Source organism: Phyllopteryx taeniolatus, chromosome 6 (assembly GCF_024500385.1).
Source record: "Phyllopteryx taeniolatus isolate TA_2022b chromosome 6, UOR_Ptae_1.2, whole genome shotgun sequence".
Classification (NCBI taxonomy): Eukaryota; Metazoa; Chordata; class Actinopteri; order Syngnathiformes; family Syngnathidae; genus Phyllopteryx; species Phyllopteryx taeniolatus.
In genome coordinates this window covers 11,839,325-11,863,938 of record NC_084507.1, presented here as the reverse complement: position 1 = coordinate 11,863,938, position 24,614 = coordinate 11,839,325, and the positions used below count along the sequence as shown (strand labels likewise).

General features: G+C 40.0%; 1 long non-coding RNA gene across 1 annotated transcript; it reads left to right on the top strand.

Moving 5' to 3' along the window:
• The first annotated feature begins 2,981 nt into the window (after positions 1-2,981).
• LOC133479966 (uncharacterized) lies at positions 2,982-24,124 on the top strand. The gene is made up of 4 exons (XR_009789132.1): positions 2,982-3,129; positions 5,340-5,416; positions 22,831-22,875; positions 22,980-24,124. It is a non-coding gene; the product is annotated as an uncharacterized LOC133479966 (long non-coding RNA).
• The last annotated feature ends 490 nt before the right edge of the window (positions 24,125-24,614 follow it).

Genomic DNA, 24,614 nt, shown 5'->3' with positions numbered 1-24,614 from the left:
GTAAACATACTGCCACGTCAACTTTGACGACAAAACGAGCACGAGCGGTGGTTGATCAACAACCCGTTTGTGAAACGGAAGGTTACTGTTAGCCCAACTCGGAGGCAACAACTCTATACAAAAAAAAAAAAAAAGAAAATCCAATGCCCACCCAATGACATGTTATGTTCCACCTCCAGACTCACTCATCCTATCACAGGTCACACTCCAACACCTTCACGCCTCATAGACAGTCAGAACCCAGAGAACTCGAGCAACCATCCGCCAAACACAACTGCAGTAAAGTGCATTATATTACTGCAAAAGCATTCCCTCCTCCAGCACCCAAGGACAAGTGACAGGGATAGGGAGCTTCTCTTTGGAGGCCCAAGGCAAACGCGTACAGCGAGTTGACAAGTGAAAAATATCAAGGATGTCATCGACAAATCGACGTCGATTTGACCATCATCACTTGAGACTCGACTACAAAACTCTGATGTCCATCCATCAATTTTCTTCCACTTATCCGAGGTCAGGTCGAGAGTGCAGCAGCTTAAGTAGGGAAATTGAGACTTCCTGCTTCCAAGACACTTCATTCAGGTCTTTTGGTGGTTCCCGAGGTGTTCAACAGGGAGATATAGTCTCTCCGACATGTCTTGGGTCGTCCCTGGGGTTTCTTTCTGACAGTGGGATGTGCCTGGAACACATCAACTGGGAGGCATCCAGGAGATATCCTAACCAGATGACCGAGCCACCTCATCTGGCTCCTCTTGATGCGCATGATTGAGTTTCTCACCTGTGGAGACACCCTGTGGAGAAAACTTTGTTCAGCTTCTTGTTCTTTTGGTCACGACCCACAGCTTGTGAACAAAGTGAGGGTAAACTACCACAACAGCCTGATACAGAGTCCGCAGCACAACAGATGCTGCACTGATCCGCCTGTCAATCTGCCACTCCATTCTTCCCACGAACAGGACCCCAATGTCCTTGATAGCCTCCACTTGGGGCAGAATTTCTTCCTTGCCTGGAGAGGGCACGCCACCCTTTTTCAAATGAGCACCCTGAGCTCAGATTTGGAGGGGCTGATTCTCACTGTGAAGTTGTTCAACCCCAAATTCAAACACTGCTCTTCCTCTTTAGTGAAATATTGTTTTTATTACTGTCCAAATATGGCTTTTTGAATTTTACTTTTAAAATGCGAGGAAGAAAATATAAAAAAGGTGATGTGCTGAGGCTCACAAGGGGTTATAAAATCAGAAAATCCTCTTCTTTTCCAGTGAAATATTTTTTGTTAGCATTTTCCAAAGATGCAGTTTATATTTGTTACATGTTGTTAGCCTAATAGCATAGTTGCATCAGTCATAGTTGAATGTTTTCGGACAATAAGTGTTGTGGCTTATCTTCAGCGCTTTCCTAGGGCGCTGGCTGAGCAGGTTAATTCCACACAGTCAAATACAAAAGACATTCACAGATCCTGTGTTACTTTGATGCAATTTATTAATAACAAAAGAAAGCACTCCAGCGGATTGTAAAGTTTACAAAAAGGGTGTGAAAAATACATTCATTCATTCATTCATCTTCCATTCCACTTATCCTCACTAGGGTCGCGGGCGTGCTGGAGCCTATCCCAGCAATCTTCGGGCGAGAGGCGGGGTACACCCTGCACTGGTCGCCAGCCAATCGCAGGGCACATAGAAACAAACAACCATTCGCACACACATTCACACCTACGGGCAATCTAGAGTCGTCAATCAACCTACCACGGATGTTTTCAGGATGTGGGAGGAAACCGGAGTGCCCAGAGAAAACCCATGCAGGCGCTGGGAGAACATGCAAACTCCACACAGGGATTTGAACCCCGGTCCTCAGAACTGTGAGGTGGATATGCTAACCAGTCGCCCACCGTGCCGGCAGAAAAGAATTCATTTTAAATTTAGTTAAATACACAACTAATTTTCGCTAAACTAGGGAATTCATAAACCAAGTAAGAAGCCATTATTTTGGTGCCGATTAAGGAATTGATTTGCAGTTATCGCTGTTACAGTCGGCTTGCACTGTGGCTAAATAAGGAGGTTACTCATTAGATCGAGCAGTTGGTGGAGAAAGAACTACACTTTCTAATGTGCATTACTGCCACCTTGTGATTTTCCAGTTAATCAGATATTTGATGCATACACAATGTTTTGTTGTCTATTAGTTTATTCGCACCACAGCCCGATGAGTCACCAGGCGTCCCCGCCACGTTGTCAATAACCATTTGCATTGCTTCACGCTCCTCAAACACAATGGCCGGATGGCAGAACACCACATGAACAGAAATAATGATCCTCTTTCCGTACCCTCCCGCCAATGAGCATTTTTAAAAATTCATATTTATGATCGAATATCCATGTCCAAACAGAGGATTTAATCCACATTACTGAGGAGGGAAAATAAAGAAGCTCGCCGTGTGTAATTTTGGTTGTTAAGACGAGGCTGCTCGTTTTTTTTGCCTCACATGTGACATTCACAGCATGCGAACACCATGCTGACACCAACGCCTGCACCTCCTAACATTGTTAAAATGTGAGAATATTATGTTTGGAAGCATATGCTCACTTTTTTATTTATTTATTTACCAGTGCTGGCAAGCCCACCCACTTGCACACCAACACATAATCGGATAGTCATATTGCAGTGGGAGAAGCAATCACAATTGTTGTGTTGTTTCTCCCAATGTCAACTCAAGCCTGTACTTATAGCCTCACTTCACTTTTTTCATGTCAGCTCATTTAAAAAAAAAAAGAAAAAAAAAAGAAAAGAAAGCTCAATGTTGCATTAGGAAACAAATATGTTTTGCCACAAAAATATGTGGTGGTAATAAAGCCCAGCAGTTGGTGCTGCGCTGACAAAAATCTAAAAACAAAAAACAAAAAAACAGCTAATTTATACACAGTAGTGCCTTGTTTGTAACTGTCATGGGTGTGTGTACTGGTTGTTGTCTCCCCTGTCTCGTACACACCTGCTCCTGAGAGCATCTTCCCCACCTGTGCCTCGTTTACCCTAATGACCCCATGCATTTAACCTCGTGTCTCATTCTTTCTGGTCGCCAGTTCGTTGTACCTTTTTGTCACGTTCCAGCATTCCTCGTTTCCACGTCACCGACTCATAGTAAGACTAGACCCTGTTCTGATTTTTGACCTTGCCGCTTTGCTTCACGTTTTTTGGACACCGTTACCTTTTCGGATTGCCTGCCTGTGTACCGACCTCTGCCTGTTTATTAAACCTCTCTTTTTTAAACTGTCCATCTGTTTTGGAGTCGTGCATTTTGGGTCCTGTCCTCTGTTCCGTTCATGACAGTAACACAAAAGACCTTTATCACAAATCATCTTTCCCCATTGAAATGACTGGAAATGCCATTAATCCGTTCATGTCACTGACACTCACGCGCGCATTTTAATCACATTCACGCTCCCATGGCACTGGCGGTCACACATTCCTGTCACTGTTACTTCACGCGTGCATGTCAATCACAGTCAATTATGCTACACTATTTTGCTCACACGCGAACACGTAAATCTTAACTTAGTTAAGTAATGTAGTTCAATTTAGTGAAACTCAGATTCACTGCACACACGCAGAGTGAAATATTTCATATTTAAAGTATTTAACATGTCAATTTTTCTCAAATATATTTCCAAAGGTGGGATTGACAAAATTTCACCAGATCTTGGGAACAACCCAAGTAATTCATGCATAAAAAGAAATTAAGTTGTTTGTAATGTGTAATGAAACAGGGAAAATGTATGGAACATGCCAACTGGTATTTATTTAATACTTTGTACAAAAGCCTTTGTTTGCAATAGCAGCTTCAAGATGCCTCCTGTATGGAGAAACTAGTCGCATGCGTTGCTCTGATGTGATATTGGCCCATTCCTCCACACAAGCAGTCTACAAATCTTAAAGGTTCCGTGGGCTTCTTTTATGGACCTTGAGTTTCAGTTCTTTCCGTAGATTTTCGACTGGCTTCAAGTCAGGTGATTGGCTGGGCCATTCTAGCAGCTTTATTTTTTTTCTTTGAAACAAATTGAGAGTTTCCTTGGCAGTACGTTTTGGATTATCCTGCTGAAATGTCCACCATCGTTTCATTTTCATTAGGCTTTACATGATCAGGATTTTTGGGGCTGATCAGTGAGTTTGAAAACATAACCGATCACCGATCCGATGGAGCAATGCGTCTATTTAAATCCATCCATTTTCTGAGCCGCTTATCCTCACAAGGGTCACGGGAGTGCTGGAGCTTATCCCAGATATGATTTGTTCATTTACTGTATATACTTGTGTACTGTATACCGAGTATCTTCAAAAGTATTCTTTAGCATTTTAGACAAAAGTTAAAACATGAATGACCTCTGGGGGGGCATTCAAGGATTGGCCACTGACATCAGTTTAGGTTTTCAGTCAGGTCAAACCAACATTACAACATGACAAAAATAATGGGTCCTAACTTAGTGTAATTAAATTCCTTCATTATAATTAAATTACTTCGCACACACCGAAACTTTAGAGCATGATTCAACAGAACGCCGGCATGTTTACCTACAACTGTCGGATGTTTTTTTTCATCCGACCAGATTATATTCTCCCAGTATTTAACTGGCTTGTCCAAATGTTGTTCAAACTTTAAACGAGCTTTGACATGCTTTTTTTTTACCTTTTTGTAGGCCATCAATTAGGAGTGAACCAGCAGATATTCATTTCCACTGACAAGGGGCTGTATTGCTGTTTGATTACTGATAGATTTTAGGTGTTGTCTTGGCTTTCCATGCCTTTTGTACCTGCCTTTCATTATGTGTTCAATACTTTTACCTGTGTCATTACAGACTTTAACACACAACTTAATTTCTGATCTTATTTGTTCTACTTTCTTTGTATGTATGGATTATTTGGATGGTGAAATTTTCAGGTCAATAGCACCTTTGGAAGTATATTTAGTGAGACAAATGGTGACGTGTTAAATATTCATTTCAGCCCCTGTATATGTATAATTTTCATGATTATGGTTCTTAGCAAATAAAAACTTTAAAAGCTAAAATATTATGTGAAAAGAAATAATCAATTCAAGTAACAATGTAATGTTTTAATGTAATAATTAGGCAGGAATTTGCCTTCGGAAAAGTGTTTCATGAATCTGAGTTCTGAAAACATTTAATTTTCAAGCATATTCAAATTTATTGAGATATTAGATATTTTAAAAAAAAAATCATGAATATATTTGACTGAGTGAGTGTAGTCTGTAGTGCATCTCTAGTCCAAGAGTTGCACTTTTTGAATTGAACTTCCTAAAAATATTATGCTTTTGACACTTATCTAATTTACAGGGATGTACCTGTATCTAATTATTTCTTTGATGAGGACAATCCACCTTTATCAACACATCAGGAAAAAAGGCATTCATGTAAGTATGTAAGTACTAAACGGAGTAAACGGTGGCTAAATTTCATCCTTTGTCCTAAAGTGGATATCAGAAAACACACAATAAAATTACTATTCGTATATGTTCACAAGACCTGGGACTTATTGGGCTAATCTGGAACTTCGGTGATCGAATGTTGTGGCGTACTATGTGTAACTGTGTTGGTATGACAATATAATTCCTTGAATCCCTTTGGCCACCTCATTAGGTACACCGGCGCAGGGGAGCTTACGGTATATGCAACTATCCGGCCATCCTGTCTGCAACAAACTGTATACATTTCAGATTGTAATGCAGCAGTGTTGAAACTCTGTCTTAAGTTCAGGAGAAAACACACGTCCATTTGCGCTTTAGCCCCAAAGGCACATTTATTCGGCAGCACCCACGTTCGGTTAATGCCGTCAAACTCTGGGTAGACGAACCTAGCCCTGCATCATACATGACACGGCTCCTGATTGGCCGATCTATGAGTCATAGCCTACAGCACTTACAAATTAAATGCACCCATGTTAAATCAATGAGGAAAAGCACAATAATAAATGAGTATACGACATCTATACATTACATATATATATATATATATATATATATATATATATATATGTATATATATATATATATATATATGTATATATATATATATATATATATGTATATATATATATATATATATATATAGTATACAGTATAATGCGACGTAAAGCTGCTGCTTGAGTTAGGGTTTCTATTGTATTTTATGGCTGTTGGTCAATGCCCTATTTTATTTTGACATACCCAAAAACCAGTTAATTTTCAAATAGTATAGAGACCCGCTCACATGTAAATTGTGTTCTCATATACATGTCACACGCCGTGCACACATCCAAGTCAAATAAACTCTCATAAACATATGTCACATCCATTCACACACCATACTGAAATGCATTCAAAAAAATCCTTTCACACATCAATCTCAAATGCTCTCATACATGCTATTGAAAACATATTTTTCTTGGGAGATTTATTTTAGGATATGGTCTTTTTCAGTGCTTATAGATTCATTAAACGCTGAAGTACTTTACAGAGGGCAAATTCCTGCCTAATTTCTACATTTAAAAAAAATCACTTTATTTCTTGAATTTATTATTTCTTATCATGTTATATTTTAGTTTCTAGAGATGGGGAATTTGGGATTTTTGTTTGCTATGAGCTATAATCATCACAATTATACATATATATTTTAAATATGAAATATTTCACTCTGAGTGTGTGCAGTGCATCTCTATTATATGAGTTTCACCTTTTGAACTGAGCTACCTAACTAAATTAAAATAGACATTTCGCATGTGAGCACAACCGAGGTGAGCGTGATTGACATGCGGGCGTGAATCATATTGACGTGTGCGTGAGCACCAGTGACAAGTGTGTGTGAACGTGATTGACGTGTGCGTGAGTGTCAGTGACATGCGTGCGTGAGCGCCAGTGACGTGTGTGTGTGTGTGAGCACCAGTGACATGCTCATGTGAGCGCGTTTGTCTAGTGTTTATGAGAGCAAGACTTTTAGTCGTGCGTATGAGAGTGTTTGACTAGTATTTATAAGAGCATTTGACAAGTGTTCATGAGCACATTTGACTAGTTTTTATATGAGCCTTTCAGTAGTGTGTGAGAGCATTTAAATAGTGTGTGAGCTAATGCTGAATAATGTCCCGAACGGCCCCTCATAAAAAATGTGACGAAAACTTGAATTTCTTCACATTCTATTTAATTACATCACTACTATATGTTTTTTAAAAGTACAATATTATAGAGTGCTATTTTTCTTATTAAAATACACATTACAAACATTTTTGTTAGTTTCTTTGTGAGGCCGGAACAGATTAATTGCATTTCCATTTCCGAGCAGTTGATGCCCCATCCGTTTTTGCTGCAGAGGTAAATGCCGCCTTGTTTGCATGGAAGAGCAACAATTGTATTAAAGTTATGTGCACTCCTCAAAGTGTAGAAAGTATCGAGCAAATGCACAGTGAAAGGACTCCCAATGGAGTTCGATTAGAAAATCAATGTGACATCTGTGGATGAGAAGTCTAGTGATGAACGGGAAATTTGCCGCCGCACTGCCGCCACCTGTATCGATAGCCAAAAAAGCTCACCTTGTCTTTTTGGCTGCCGCTAGAGGTCGATGGGAAAAACAGCATGTGGCTCTTAGCATTCTTTTCTATAAGAACACCACCACCACCCATCGCCGCCGCCATTTGTATGCATAACTGTGTGACAGTCCATGTTATGACTTGAGCTTTCCGTCTGTGCTTCTTTCACCTGATGAAACATCTCAAATGCAGGAAAGAAGGTAAAATCAATAATCTATTCTATTTAGTCGTCCGTGCTGTCGGTGTGCATGAGGTGTGAGCAGGCAGAGCTGTAGCGATTCTTCAGAATGAAGATCACAAATATGTGGCGATTCATTTACACAATAAACATACCTTGTGCCTCGATCAAGGGCGCTGTTCGTTTATATCGCTCCGTGTCGACTTTTTACTTTTGAGTCCTTTCTTTGCCGTTAAGCTAGTTCGCGCTCACTCGAAACAGGAAGTCCTTTCAAAATAAAAGCATCCAAATAACAAACAGGAAGTTAGTCTTAACTGATTGTAAACAAAGCAATAAGTACCAAATAGATTACTGCTTTTGCAACTTAAGAAATTTACTTGGGGTTATTTACAGATATAAATCAAGCTCTTTTAGCTATTAAGAGGGCCACCACGTCGCTTTTTATGTGGATAAAATTTAGGAGAAGCGACAGGAAACCTTTTTATCAGTCTCGTAATCTGAAGGTTGCTACACTTTAGGAAACTTTGATAAGAGTCCAAGACGTCCAGCGGTTTCTTTCCTCGAACCCAAACACACACAACAATGCAGGTAGTGAATTTCATGGAAAATGTAATGATCTAACATGGGGAATCGACAGAGAAACACAAATCAAACAAAGTACAGATGAACATTGGCAAAGGAAACTGATTTATGATGTGAGATTGGTAGAATGAGCGTGTAGTGAATGCATAGAGCTGGGGATTCCTGTTCTCGTTAATTTAAACCCAAATATTCACTAATCTGTATGTTTAATAGACCACAATGTTGGATTTACGTGTCTTGAACACCACTTCCTGACTTCCTTTCCCACCACCTTCGGGACCAAAGGGGGAGCTAGACCGCCTCTGAGTGTTAAATTCCCATTTTGGGATTATTTCGTGGTTTAAAACCAGTGGAGTAAAATATGAATTATTGGATTTAAGATAACGAGACCATTTTCCTGCTTTACATTGTTCCACGCCTATCCTCTTTGATATCTGTATGTCCCAGCTTTTTTGGAACGTGTTGCAGGCGTAAAATTCTAAGTTAATGATTATTTGCTAAAAACAATAAAGTTTATCAGTTTGAACATTAAATATCTTGTCTTTGTAGTGTATTCAATTAAATATAGGTTGAACATGATTTGCAAATCATTGTATTGTGTTTTTATTTATGTTTAACACAACATTCCAACTTCATTGGAATTGGGGTTGTAGAAAAAGGTTTTTCCAACCTTATAAAAAAATTACTCTTTCTCTCAAAATTATAACTTTTGACTCTAGACTCTGCTTTTTTTTCTTTTAATTGTTTTGTTTTCAGTTAGGCTCAAATACATTACCATAAGTGCCCCTAGTTATTGACAGTATAATTTTAGAAAAATGTTTTAAACAAGTTATTTTCTTCCCTTTACCCTTGTGAATCTGAAATTTATATATTTTTATGAGATTCAGTTTATAGGAGTAGCTTAAGCGACATTCATTTCCACAGTCAAATGTTAATTTCTGTCAAAATGTCAACTTTTCATCGCTCATACATCTTTTACACACCATGAATGTAATGAACTCCGAATGAACAATAAAGTGAAAATTATACGCACCAGTACCCAAATATGAAAATAATTTAAATGTTTAAATATGCTCCTCAGAGAACGCCGCTTCAAAGTGTCACTATCTTTCACTGGCCAAATATATTTATTTTGTTAGAAATAACCTTTAAAAAAGGGGGAATCCCATTTCCATCATTCTCTTTATCTGACGTTGAAAGCTGTCTTCAAAGCTGGGGGGAAAGCCATGAAGGATGTCCTTGTGCTAGTTTGTTAAAAGGGTCCAATATTTAACAATCATAAGTCTTGTACTTTTTTTCTTGTGCTTGTCACAAATTTCACTGAAAGTAAAAAGCTCTCCTCCAATGGTTCTCAGTGTGGTAAATAATACCGCTCCCTCTATTGGTACGTGAAAGAATCCCTGCCTACATACAATTCTGTTAAATTTAACTTTAAAGTTCAATATATTTGAATGTGATCATTAAGAAATGTTAGTTTTTCAACGTATATTTAGGTACAATTTTTTATTCGCTTTTATGTCTAATAGGTCTAATCTATTTTCTTATATTAAAGTGCTGTGTTGATGTTAAAACTGCGCATATAGAGTGCCTTACAAGAATATTAAATTCCGGTATACTTTCAGATTAAAACATGTCTTGTTTTTTATGAACACTTGGGCCTACTATGCTATGGTATTTTAATGTTGGTTATGATGGTGGTATTTGGAGACCGAAGAACTACAACGTGATGTAAAATGTTTGAGAACTGCTGCTCTACGTTATTCTTGTGTTGTTATTATAGTCCACCTATCAAAACAAACGATGAAAACGATGGTTACTTCCAGCAGATAGAATCGATACTGTTGTCATGGTGATGTGATGTGAGGCGTTTCCAGGACAACAAGCATACGCCATCCATCTGCCAATAGGGAAAAAAATACATATTACAAACTTTATTTTTATTATGTAATTTATATTTGTATTTAGTGACAATTGCAAATTTGTGCACTGTATTTATTGTGTTCTTTCTAAATATGTACAAAATATGTACATTACCAAATCTATATAAGTTTTCTAAGTATAATTTATATGTTCATTTTTGGTAATGGCGGCTACAGTGGGTGACTGGTTAGCACATCCGGCTCACAGTTCTGAGGACCCGGGTTCAAATCCAAATTTATTTATATAGCGTATTTCATACACAAGGTAACTCAATGTGCTTTACATGATTAAAGGCTTTTAAAAACAAAGAAAAAACATCTTATAAACATGTAAAACAAAGAGACAAAAAAATTGAGCCAATCCCAGGTATAATCGTGCAGGAGGCATGGTACACCCTGAATTGGTTGCCAGCCAATCGCAGGCACATATAAACAAACAACCATTCGCACTCACATTCATACCTATGGGCAATTGAAAGTTGTCAATTAACCTACCATGCATGTTTTGGGGATGTGGGATGAAACCGGAGTGCCCGGAGAAAACCCACGCAGGCACGGGGAGAACATGCAAACTCCACACAGGCGGGGTCGGGGATTGAACCCCAGACCTCAGAACTGTGAGGCAGACGCTCTAACCAGTCATCCACCGTGCCGCCTGTAGATTAATAATTTATGTATGTTTTAAATTCATGTTATTCATGTACTTTTTGTGTCCAATATACACAATGATTTCTTTTTCTATCCTGTATATTGCTTTTAGAAATTGTATCCATCGTTTTACAATATTAACCCTATCTTCAGATTTGGTTTTGAAACAGTGTTTTATATGTAATTTATATTTCTTTTTATTATTTTTTTTGGTTGTGATTGAAGTATTATAAAACTTCTTTTTTCGTCAATTTTTCTGTTAGTTTAGTTCAAATGCCACCTTGTGTGAACTCCTCATGTGTCGTTCCAGCCAGAGGACATGCGCTACGATATTTCATTTTACACTCAAACTGCGCTCGAGTCATCCTGGTTTGCCCAAATGCATCTAATGATAGGCAGAGGCGGACCTCCTGATGTCAGGCAAAGGCTTAACCCACCATTATTTGACGACGACACGCTCTCCTTCCCGATCGTCTGCAGTCCTTCTTGTCTCGTCTCCTCCTCTCACGGGGTGACAACAGATTATTATGCGCCACATAATTGCACTCGGTCACGCCGCACATTACCCCAGTATGGAGAATTGCAGTTATTACCAAGGTGGACATAACATCCAGTCATAGCAAATCCATCTTTCTCTCCCTGTAGTACCATAATACTATGAATATATTTCATAGCTATTTATTTTTCAGTTGCTATGCTCGGAACAGTGTAGTCTGCGGGGGAAGCTAATTAGCTGCAGAACTGAAATTGAACAGAAATGAAGAAAGGCAAGTAACCCACTAGGGGTAGAGACTAAAGACTTCCTTTTACGTGTTGTGTGTTTATGTGTGTTTTATATCATTTCGAGTATCATTCTGACTGCATCTGCATTTGATAGCTTAGGCTTTGCAGGTTTTTTTTTTTTTTTTTATCATTCCCTTACTCACAGCTCACCAATTGACATTGAGACAGCGTTGCAAAATTGGTGCCTGGCAAGAAAGTCTTGCTATGCCCGTCTGCAGTTCAATGACAGTTTGAGAAGCTTTCTCTTGTCACAGAGCTCCAATGCATAGTACTGACTATTTGTAGTAATTTACACTATCTATATCAAGTTTCTTGAAACAGGAGCTGTTCTTTACAAATGTTGAAGCAGCAGCCCACCACTGCTGACAACACTGAACTCTTAGAGCAAGCACTCGTGCAAAGCCAGGGAAATTATCTGGAGGGCTGCACTAGAACATCAGCTAAACAAAAACTTGATTTAGTCGATACTTCAGAGAGTGATAAGGCTTTACCCTTACCAACTATCCATCCATCCATTTTCTGAGCCGCTTCTCCTCACTTGCTGGAGCCTATCCTTACCAACTACAGGTTGTTTAAAGGCTTCAAGCCGATGATTTTGATGCTCATGTCGACAATAACACAACTATTGGCAATACTTGTTGGTAGTCTCTTTTTGGAAAATAGTCACGAGGGGTCGAAAAAGTAAATAGAAACTAATAAATAATAAACTAAATATAGCGACAATGTTGCTAAGTTGGTAGGAAGTAGTAGCCCTCGTTTTGTCACAACACTCTAGCTAACTTTGGGTGAGAGACACAGGGTAAGACCTAGAGTAGTTGCCGGTCAAACGCAGGGCACTTACAGTGGGTACGGAAAGTATTCAGACCCCCTCAAAATTTTCACTCTTTGTTATATTGCAACCATGCATCCATCCATTCATTTTCTGAGCCGCTTCTCCTCACTAGGGTCGCGGGCGTACTGTAGCCTATCCCAGCTATCATCGGGAAGGAGGCGGGGTACACCCTGAACTGGTAGCCAGCCAATCGCAGGACACATACAAACAAACAACCATTCGCACTCACATTCACCCCTACGGGCAATTTAGAGTCTCCAATTAATACATGTTTTTGGGATGTGGGAGGAAACCGGAGTGCCCGGAGAAAAGCCACGCAGGCACGGGGAGAACATGCAAACTCCACACAGGCGGGGCCATGGATTGAACCCCGGTCCTCAGAAGTGTGAGGCTGACGCTCTAACCAGTCGCCCACCGTGCCGCCTTTTCTAAAATCATTTAAGTTAATTTTTTTCCTCATTAATGTACACACAGCACTCCATATTGACAGAAAAAAACGGAATTGTTGAAATTTTTGCAGATTTATTATAAAAGACAAACTGAAATATCACACAGCCATAAGTATTCAGACCCTTTGCTCAGTATTTAGTAGAAACACCCTTTTGAGCTAATACAGCCATGAGTCTAGTTGCATGGTGAATGTTGGTGGACAGCCATTTTCAGGTCTTTCCAGAGATGCTCAATTGGGTTTAAATCAGGGCTCTGGCTGGGCCATTCAAGAACAGTCACGGAGTTATTCTGAAGCCACTCCTTTATTTTAGCTGTGTGCTTTGGGTCATTGTCTTGTTGGAAGGTGAACCTTCGGCCCAGTCTGAGGTCCTGAGCACTCTAGAGAAGATTTTCGTCCAGGATATCCCTGTACCTGGCCGCATTCATCTTTCCTTCGATTGCAACCAGTCATCCTGTCCCTGCAGCTGAAAAACACCTCCACAATTTGATGCTGCCACCACCATGCTTCACTGTTTGGACTGTATTGGACCGGTGACGAGCAGTGCCTGGTTTTCACCTCACATACCGGTTAGAATTAAGGCCAAAAAGTTCTATCATGGTCTCATCGGACCAGAGAATCTTATTTTTCACCATCTTGGAGTCCTTCAGGTATTTTTTAGCAAACTCCATGCGTGCTTTCATGTGTCTTGCACTGAGGAGAGGCTTCCGTCGGCCACTCTCCCATAAAGCTCCGACTGGTGGTCTGCAGTGATGGTTGCCTTTCTGGAACTTTCTCCCATCTCCCGACTGCATCTGCGGAGCTCAGCCACAGTGATCTTTGGGTTCTTCTTTACCTCTCTCACCAAGGCTCTTCTCCCCCAATTGCTCAATTTGGACGGACAGCCAGCTCTACGAAGGGTTCTGGTTGTCCCAAACATCTTCCATTGAAGGATTATGGAGGCCACTGTGCTCTTAGGATCCTTAAGTGCAGCAGAATGTTTTTTGTAATCTTGGCCAGATCTGTGCCTTGCCACAATTCTGTCTCTGAGCTCTTCAGGCAGTTCCTTTGACCTCATGATTCTCATTTGCTCTGAGATGCACTGTGAGCTGTAAAGTCTTATATAGACAGGTGTGTGGCTTTCCTAATCAAGTACAGTCAGAATAATTAAACACAGCTGGACTCCAATGAAGGTGTAGAACCATCTCAAGGATGAAGAAATGGACAGCCCATCCATCCATCCATCCATCCATCCATTTTCTCTACCGCTTTTCCTCACTAGGGTCGCGGGCGTGCTGGAGCCTATCCCAGCTACCTTCGGGCCAGAGGCGGGATACACCCCGAACTGGTCGCCAGCCAATCGCAGGGCACATATAAACAAACAACCATTCTCACTCACATTCACACCTACGGGCAATTTAGAGTCTTCAATTAACCTACCACGCATGTTTTTGGGAAGTGGGAGGAAACCGGACTACCTGGAGAAAACCCACCCAGGCATGGGTAGAACACGCAAACTCCACACAGGCAAGGCCGGGATTTGAAACCCGGTCCTCAGAACTGTGACACAGATGTGCTAACCAGTCGTTCACCGTGCCGACGAAATGGACAGCACCCACGTTTAATATATGAGTGTCACAGCAAAGGGTCGGAATACTTATGACTGTATAATATTTCAGTTTTTCTTTTTTAATACTGTATAGACAAACAACCATCCAGTCTCACATTTACAACCATGGACAATTTAGAGTCTTCATTTAACCTAAAATCCACACTTTTGGAATGTGGGAGAAAACTGGAGTACCCACAGAAAACACACACAAGCACAGAGAGGAAACTGGAAGGCTGGGATTCGAACCCAGAACCTAATAACGGTGAGGCAGACTAACTACCCAACTAACTAACGAACCACTATTAACACCGTGCTGCCCACAAAATTCATCAGAGCACATTCCTTCAAACTTCTTGACTCTCCCCCCCCCTTTGACTTTTTCTTACCCCCTTTGTATTTTTATTTTTTTTCATGTCTTCCGCTTAAGTGACATTTACAAATGAGGGTAAAATCAGAAAGGCAGTGGATCTGAAATTGGAAGAAAAAAAAAGCACCAGAGGGAAGATAATACCACAGGCTGCTGCGTGATATCAAACCAAAATGATATGAAATGTCAAAAGATGTGATGTCGTCACGCTGATGAATTTGACGTACCCGCCCTCATCAAAGGAACTTTAGTTTTTTAAATCCCCCTCAGGACTTGTGTTCAAATTTACAAGGCAGTTCAAAACGGCGGAAACAGGCTATTTGGGGATTTGAAGTGTAATATTATGGAGTGCGTTTTTTTTCAGGAAAAGGATGGTAGGATTTGGATGAGATAGTACTAAAATCTAGCTCTAAAGTCACACATTACCAACAGAACACGCCACTCACTTGACAATGTGTCGTCGTACCAAGACTGACCTGTGAGAGGCAGCGGGGTGCCACTGGGCGGAAGAGTCGTAGTAGAACAAGAAAAATAATAACGCTAGGCTAACTGTTGGTTTATCTGGAAACTACATTGTATCGTTTCGTTTCACATTCAGATTTGCGATCGTAAGTATTGAACGGGTTTCACAATTACAAGTGTCGAATAGATCATTTTCCAAGGACATTGGGGATGGGAAAAAAATCACTCTTACACTCTCTGCTACATCACAAGATAATCGCTTAGGATAATCTTTTAGATACTTCAATGATACGACATGGAAAATGCTCAAATTTGACCCGATTATCAGTATGTGTATACCCCACATTACGATTGTCAGTCATATGCATTTTCCGAGCAGATTGGGGGAAGAAAATCACTCTTACCACACTTCACACAACAGAGTAATTCCTCAAAATAATCCTTTAGAGACTTGTGACAATCTGGCCTTTGCTGACTTTGGTTGTACGGGATGCCAAATGTTCAAGTTTGTCCCAATTATCGGTATGTGTGCACCCCGCTTTAGAATTGTCAGCCCTGACTGTTTTCCAAACAGATCAGGGAGGTAAAATCCCTCTTACCACTACAGCATAATCGCTCAAAATAATCGTGTAGAGACCTCCGACAATCTGGCCTTTGTTGACTTTGATCATAAGGGTGTTAAAAAAATCCTCTAAATGGTCTGATTAATGATTTGTACCTGCCTTGTCTTATGCATCATACATCTTCTTGTTTTTTAGCTCATTTTGTTGGAGCAAAGCCCTCTCAGCTACAGCTTTTCATCGTTGGCTCCCCCGAGGTCGGGAGCAGCAGTTAATTTGCAGTCATTTGTAAGACAGGGGAACGGAGGGGGTGAGCAGGATGAGGGCCCGGGTCATTGTTTAACGCGAGTAGTCAATTACACCCGTTCTAATGAGATCAAAGTGATGGAGGCCATCAGGACATAACATAAAGCCTCATCAGTTGGGCAGATTAATAGAGTCAGGCCGGAGCCTTCCGGATCCTTGACTTTAAATGAAGTTTGAGCTCTGGCAAACAATCTGCTGGTCAGTCTATTAACCTTCCGAATCACGCCGCGGCTTAATGACGCATAATCCGTGCAGGAACTCTGAAAGTGAACAGTGTATGGACTTAAAGCTAATTAAAACTTGATACCAACATGGATTATTGTTTTTTAGCTTTGTTGTGCATTGAACCTGTAAATCTGTCTGGAAACACATTCATAGCTTAGTGACTGACATTTCCTCGACATTACCATCCTTCTGTCAGATTTCCATATAAAACGGTAAAACGGCAATCAATAATAGCTACCAGTTAGTACCGCAAAGATGTCTTGAGTAATTGCAGTGGTGTCTTCTTAAGTATTGTGCATATTTTTGCCAGATGTACAGCGCTTGTGTTGAGAAAAGAATGGATTTGTGCATGTGTATTGCATGTGTGACCCTGAGGTAAACACAATTGGTGGCAACATACAATAGTCATTTAGACAGACAGTATAACAATCCATCCATCCATCCATTTTCTTTACTGCTTCTCCTCACTAGGGCATGCTGGAGCCTATCCCAGCTATCATCGTACTCGATATTTATTCTTTATCCTCTGTGAAAAATTAGTAATATTTTTGCAGCTTATTGAAGACAATCCTCTTCTGTGTTTCATCACCATATGTTCTTGTACGATGTCAGTATTCATTATACTGCCCCTGGTGGCCAAGGTGTACACACAAGAATGAGCAGCACAATGCCCATTGAATTATGAGACACAAATGCTTTGCCTTTAATTGTGTTATTAATGTTTTTGCTATGTTACAAACAAATGTATTGGATTTTGTTGGGGGCACTGGAACAGAATAATGGTATTTCCAAAAATCTACTTAAGTATAGTCACGCAAGTAACTTCATTACCTCCCACCACTGGTGCTATTTTGTCAGTGTTGCGATAGGTATGATGAAAAGTGAGACCTGTCGTATAAAGTCCTAATCTGACAAATTCCAAAAGAACCTCAGTGAAACCTGACTGTGCGATAGACTGATTTTAATCCCTCTGTCTTTGTCCTTTGAACTCAAAAGTCCAAAGCGATGTCAGTCCACATGGTGCGGGGCAGGAATCTGGAGAAACCAGATGGAAGATTATCAAAAAGCACTTTTTCATCCTGATACAGAGCATACAGTTAGAGAGCGTTTCATGACCCTGGCGAGGACGCTGTGATGAATGGGATGCAGCCTCAACACTTTCACACAGGAATCGCTATTTACGGGAGCTGAAGCACACACAAATGTAAAAAGGTGATGATTTTTGTGTTTTTATGTTGATTTTTCTCATCCTCCTGCTTTTTTGAAGGTGCAGTTTCAGGTTACCTTGCGTTATTTTTCTTTCCTTTTTTTTTTTGTTTTGTTTTGTTTTGCTTACAGCACTAGAAAGGCCGGGTCAGCCGGCAGGGGTTGCGGCTAATGCCGAGATTGGTGCCATGTTGGGTTGCGTGGCGACCACTTCTAATATCGTTGAGGCGCTGTTTTTTTTTTTTTTTAAATCCCTGTAAATAAGACTCTCTGGCGATGGCCTGGAGGGAAAGTGAATCCTTTAATGATACCTCACGAGCTTTGAACCCTGACACTCAAGTTTCTCTGGTTAACCGTGATGCTTTCATTCATTTAAGGTGGAAAATATGGCGTAAAGGAAGTATTAGGTCAACTGGCCATGACACCTACGGGATGAATGATAGAAACCATGAACGCCTACTCGGAAAAGCTCAAACGGAGTAGCACGGCAGGCCTAGCGGTTAGCACGTCTCCCTCAAAGTTCCGAGGTCGACTCGGAATCAGGCATTAGATTCACAATAACTTAAACTATATGATGATACATCCACCTTGATTATTAAAATAAGTATACTGGCCCAATATGTACAGTCGTTGGTATGTAAACAATACTAAATCTTGCAATATTAGAGTCAGCAATTTGATGATGCAGCCACTTCTAATATTTAAAAGTTGTATCTGTGATACTGGCCCTGTTTTTACTTGGTATTGAATCGATATGAAATCTTCCAGTATTATATTTAGAAATGTGTTGATTCAGTCTTATTCAAAACTATTAGTATCAGTGATACTGGACCTGTATTTACGTGATAACGGATCGATACTAAATATTGCAGTATTAAGTTTAGCAATTTGATGACACATCCACCTTAATTATTAAGTATCAGTATTGCCATCGGTGATACTAGCCATTATTAATATTATGATAACACTGGCCATATTGGCCCTGTATTTACTTAGTATCAGATCAATACCAAATCTCATCAATTTGATGATTAATGTATCTACCCTAATTATTGAACTGCATCAGTGTTGGGAATACTGGCGCTACAGTTATCCAGTATCGGATCGATTCCAAATCTCTGTCCACTGTCACAAAACACGTCATCACTTGTTATCAAAGTTAAGGTGGCGTGTTTGTTTTTGTTTTGTTTTACTAAAAGTGGTTGACATCTTTTTACACTTGTGATAATTAATAAAATATGTATCTGCCCCTAAAACAGCTGTCATGGGAATAAATGGATCCACATTTCCTTGAGTGTAGGTCATCTGAAAGAAAACCAGCAGTCAGTTTAAAAGGTTGACACTTAATGAAGTCAAGTTAATCTTCACCATAGGCACTGTGACAATGATGCATTTATTCATTTATAAATGGAAAAAAAAGGTCCAAAGCCAGATTGGCTGCAGCTGCTCCGAGACATTAATTACCATCTCGCCCCGTTTTTATCAATAAAGAAGCGTATTTATGAGAAAATGTTCCTAATTGACATGAGAAATAGCAACTTGCAAGGTGGGGGGGGCATGGTTGTCCTCATCAAACCAGCCGCCCAATGCTTTTTTTCCCCCTATACAATCATGCTGAGACAACAGCTATTACAGCCTGTTGTCCTTTATGATTGTTTTTTCCAATACACTGCCACTTGTTAATAACTGTGCCAAGGGCATGGGAAGGGCACCTGCTCACTCCCATCAGCGTCACTGTCAATGAACGGCAGTCCCCACAACCACCAAAGGAGGGGAAAATAGTTCAGTGTGCCGCAAAAGACTCAAAGTTCCTTCTGACATAAGGGGACAAAGACAGAGATCCTGGGAGAGGGGGTCTTCAAACAGCACACATGGGTCATTCTAGTATTTAAGGACAATGTAGGCACCTACATTTTTTAAAAACAGACCATGTTTTTGCAAAAACAACCGGTATTAAAGCATCATATAATTTGAGTCGTCCAGCTCTGTCATCAACGGTACACGTCCCCTGTCCGATTTTACCTAAGATATGGTAAAAAACTGCCATGTCTTCATTGTTTTAATAATCCCCCATGACCCTTCAAAGAGTTACAGGTGCATGTTTCTGCAGAAACCTGTGCTTATGTGGTGGGAATACAAACATTTCTTGGGATTGTTTAAAGCTCCCTCTTGAACACTGTTGCCACTGTTCAATAAAAATATATATATTAATGGCATGAATACTTTGACATTTTCAAAACTCCCACCATTACCACCATTTACATACAAATGTTATATCATAAATGAGTGTTTTTTTTTCTTACAACTTTCATCGGAAACGTCTTTTTCAGAAATATGCCGCTTTTTATGAAAACATTTTTTCAGAAATACACTGTTTAAAAAAAAAAAACTACTAGATTTTAGAAAAACACTACATTTTGGAAAACATGCTACTTAATATATGACTTGTGCTTGGGAAAATAAATTACATTTCAGATATATGAGTTTGTTGTAAATATACAACTTTTGCCAAAGACAACTATTTTTTTTGTTAGAAATATATGCATCCATCCCTTTTCCATACCACGTATTCTCACTCGGGTCGTGGGCATGCTGGAGCCTATCCCAGTTGAGTCTGGGCGAGAGGCGGGGTACACCCAGAACTGGTTGCCAGCCAATCGCAAGGCACATATGGACAAACAACCATTCACACTCACATTCACACCTACAGGCAATTTATTGTCTTCAATAAACCCACTGTGCATGTTTTTGGGATGTGGGAGGAAACCGGAGTACCGGGAGAAAACCTACGCAGGCACGAGGAGAACATGCAAACTCCACACAGGTGAGGCCAGATTTGAACCCGAGTGCTCAGAACTGTGAGGCAGATGTGCTAACCAGTCGTTCACAGTGCTGCCCTTCAGAAATATACTACTTTTTTAAAATAAAAGAAATATATAAGACTCACAAATACTTGACATTTATGATTTTAACACACACAAGCAAATCTAAAATCTAAAAAAAGTGCCAAATTGGACCCAGAACAGCCTCATTGTACACAGACTTTGTAGAATGACAATTTAAAATATTTTAATTTAGTATATTTTGGCTCACTTTCGGAAGAGCCATCAAAAGAAAAAGAAAAATCAAAACGGGTCAAATTGGACCAGAACAATACATAAGGGTTAATCATTACTCTGTATAAAACATTAAATCTCCTTATGCCCGTTTCTACTGGTCCAAGCTACATAAAGAGCCTCGTCTTTATCCACAGCTAACTGCTCATTCCCGAGTGTCCCTTCACATTGGCAGTGAACTCCAGGTAACGACAGTTGGTAAAAAAAAAAAAAAAAAAAAAAAAAAAGAAAAGTCCCCGTGCTGCTTTTGAGCCGCAAGCTTGACAGTTTATTGATCCCCCTCTCGTCTAATCAGTAGCCTTGTCACATTATAACAAAGGGGAGCTGAGGCCAAAATGAAAGCAATTTATTTCAGCTTAGCCAAGATTGCAGGAAGGGCTCCGCCACGCTCGTTTTCCAGGGCCTTTTTGTAGACAATCTGAGAGGGGCAACAGACTGGCTGGAATCAAAACAATGGCATGGCGTGTTCCGACCGACGTCAGGGGCAAACAAACACTCCGACTGACTCGCTCGTATGACTGCTCTTGTTCCAGTTGCCCAGATGAATGCTGACTCAACAATGAAATAAACAAAATGTGCCTATACAAAGAAACAAACAATGAAATATATGGGCAGATAAGAGGTTGTGGTGAAGGATTTAACAGTTGTTTTTTATCTTGCCATATCCATTTATATTGTGGAGGCTGGCCCGCGGGCTCGACAGGCATAATAGAATGAACACTTTCCGCTGTATAGGAGGAGAAAACCTGCTTGCAAACACTCAACAGCTCCAATTTCTTCTCACTGTCAGATGTGGCGAAACCCACAATTAAGTTCCACAGGTGCCCAAGGGCCCTCTGGTTTACCTCTACAGGCACTGTATGTATGAGTCTATGGTTGGTTGGTTGGTTTAAATGTTAATTTACGACTGTAGGTCACTCATTTAGTTTGTTGATTGTATGATTGGTAGGTATGTTAGTTTATTATGTCAGTTATTCGGTTGATTGGTCTGTTGGTCGGTTGTACAGATGACCACCATGATCTTTCTCTCCTTTACTGGCAGTTACGGCGCCCCATGACCCTTATACAGTATCTGGGTCACTTTTCACATGACACTACCGAAGGATGCAAGGTTATGGTCATTATCTTTCGATAGCGGTCTGGTTTGGCTGAAGGATCTTGCCTCTGCTATTTGCTTATGTGGTTCTTGTGGCTTCATTGAGCTGTGACCGTCTGAAGCAGCCTCTCCAAATCTTAGACTGTGGTTCTTAGTCGGAACAGGGATTGATTCTGCCCTCATTCTTCGGACAGTTGATGACTTGAACTAGGATCCGCAGAGTGGCAGGCGGCAGTCTTAACCACTTGGTCATGGCTGCCAATAATGGTCAGCCTAAGTTTCCCACCTTCATCCTGGTGGCTTTCGGGAGTGTGAATAGACAAGGGTTGTCGACACCTGTGGCAGAAATTAATTTCTTTAACAGGGTGTCTGGATTTAGCGAGGTGTTTTGGGAGGGATCCATCTACGACTGCGGATGCCTCCTTGTTGTTTCCTTGCATTCCAGATTGTCCCTCTGGTAAGAAAGCCTCGGGGAACACCTTCACCCTGCGAGGATGACATCTCATAGCTGACCTGGGAATAACAACTATCCAATTCAATGGAACTGGAGGAGGCAAGTCTGGGCATACCTGCTCAGACTGCCGGCCACTACAACTCCATGAATGGATAGATGGATGGTCTCAGAATTAGTTCACAATGAAACGAAAGAAGGTGGTGAAAGAAAGGGATCCCTCCTAAGTCTCCTTCTGAGGATGGAATGGATGGAGGTTTTATTGTTGATATGGTGAAGATCTTTTTGGCTCTTTTCCGCAAAAAACAAATACAGTAAAACCCAGACAAAAATCATCAAAAGTATGAAACATGTAATCATCTGTCATGCCTTTTTCAGGACACATTGTGTGAATGTTCTCCTTTTTGGTATTAACAGAATTATCGGAGGTCTTACAGCAACAAATTGTTGTAATCATTTAAAAGTGTTTTGTTTATGATTGTTTTTTCCCTTCCGCATAGCAAGGAGGAAATGGTGGCGAACAAGGACTGTGGCAGCAAGATAAGGTGCCGAGTCTCTTTGGCTGTCTTATCTGTTTCCTCCGCCGCCTCAGTGCCGCCACCGCTCTGTCGGGAAATGACAATAAAAAGCTTTTTTTTTTTGTCTGCAGATGGATTTGCAGGATGAAGTGTGAAAGCCGCTGCCAAGTCTCGCTATTTAACACTAGCCCGCCTCATTTAGTCAGGTGTTGTTGACACCGACACACTGCGAGGACCTCTGCTATTTCTATTAGCTTCCACTTTCCCTTGATGGAAAATGTATAAAATTAAAGTTTGATTTCTGTATCTTTTGCATAACTGTTTGTCTCACACTTGCTGACTTGCTTAAAACTGACTGTAGACTATATTTGTGATTGGGGGATAATTCCTGTATAACAATGTCAGACAGACCATCTTCCTGCGATGTGAGAAGACAGTGATAGTCAGATAGACCATAACCCATGTTTAGTGAAGATAATGGGGAGTGACTTATTATGAAAGAGAAGCATAGAGGACTATTTTTGTGAACAACCACTGTGTACGCTTCTTTTGTTTGGTTGTTGTTCCTGCCTGAAATCTTAAATCTTATCTAAATCGTAAATATTTAAGCATATCCATGTACCCTAGATATTTAAAGGTCCCATATTTTGTGTATTTAGACATCCATAGAGTGACTCTCTAACATGGACTTAGTATAAAACTGTAAATTTCATTTCAAAAAACATCTTGGTGTTGTCGAACAAATGTCCAGAAAAGGCCCCCTTGACAGCTACCTCTGTTTGACCCAGTTTTGTATCTGCTTTGTCCATGTTTGGCTAAGTTCGTCCCCTTTCTTCTGATTGGTTGCCTATGTGTAGAAGACCTACTTGTGAGAGCACACGTGTTTGTTGTGTTGATAGTGCTGGCTTGGGAATGGAGAGGTAGGCGGAAATCTTCACTAGTGACATAGATCAGCTTGAGAACTTCGAATGACCTGATTTCAGGCCCCTTGGCAGAAAAATGTCTGGAAGTGAATGGATGATTTGAATTTATATTTCACGACTACTGAGGCACCATAGAGCCAATATTAAATCCTAAATAATAGAAAAAGTTGGTTTGTTAAAATATGGCACCTTTAAGTAATTTTAACTTCCACACTGCTCGTGCTATCTATTTAGGGCAATGGCAGATTTATTTAATATTCTATATTATATATATATTATATATATGCAAGTGTTTTATCATTGATAAACATTTGTCATTCAGTGTGTCTGTTAGACTGTGACTGTCCTCCTGTCATCACTCCCTGTCGTTTTCCTGCAATGCAGGGCAGCAAAGCTAGAAAGTTGGATTAACAAAAAAAAAAATCAAGTTTAGAACACAAATGACTGTGCCTTTTGAATTCTTGAATTTGCTAATTAATCGTGTTGAGTAATTGTGTTGTTTTGATTGTCAGGAAAAATCATAAATGCAGTATATATATAATATATAGAAATATAATATATAAAATATTATATACACACAGTGGGTACAGAAAGGGTATATATATATATATATATATATATATATATATATAATTTTTATTTTTTTTAATATTATTAGGCAATATTAGCTGTTTTGTGAGTCTGTTACAATTTGAACCTATTCCTGTTGACCCTGCCTGTCCTTTCTCACGAAGCTAAAATATTGCATTAAAAACAATTGAATTTGGGGCCGCGTTTACTAATCTGTAAGCCACAAATTCTGCCAGCAACAGACAACCATCAAACCAGGAAATAGAAACCCAG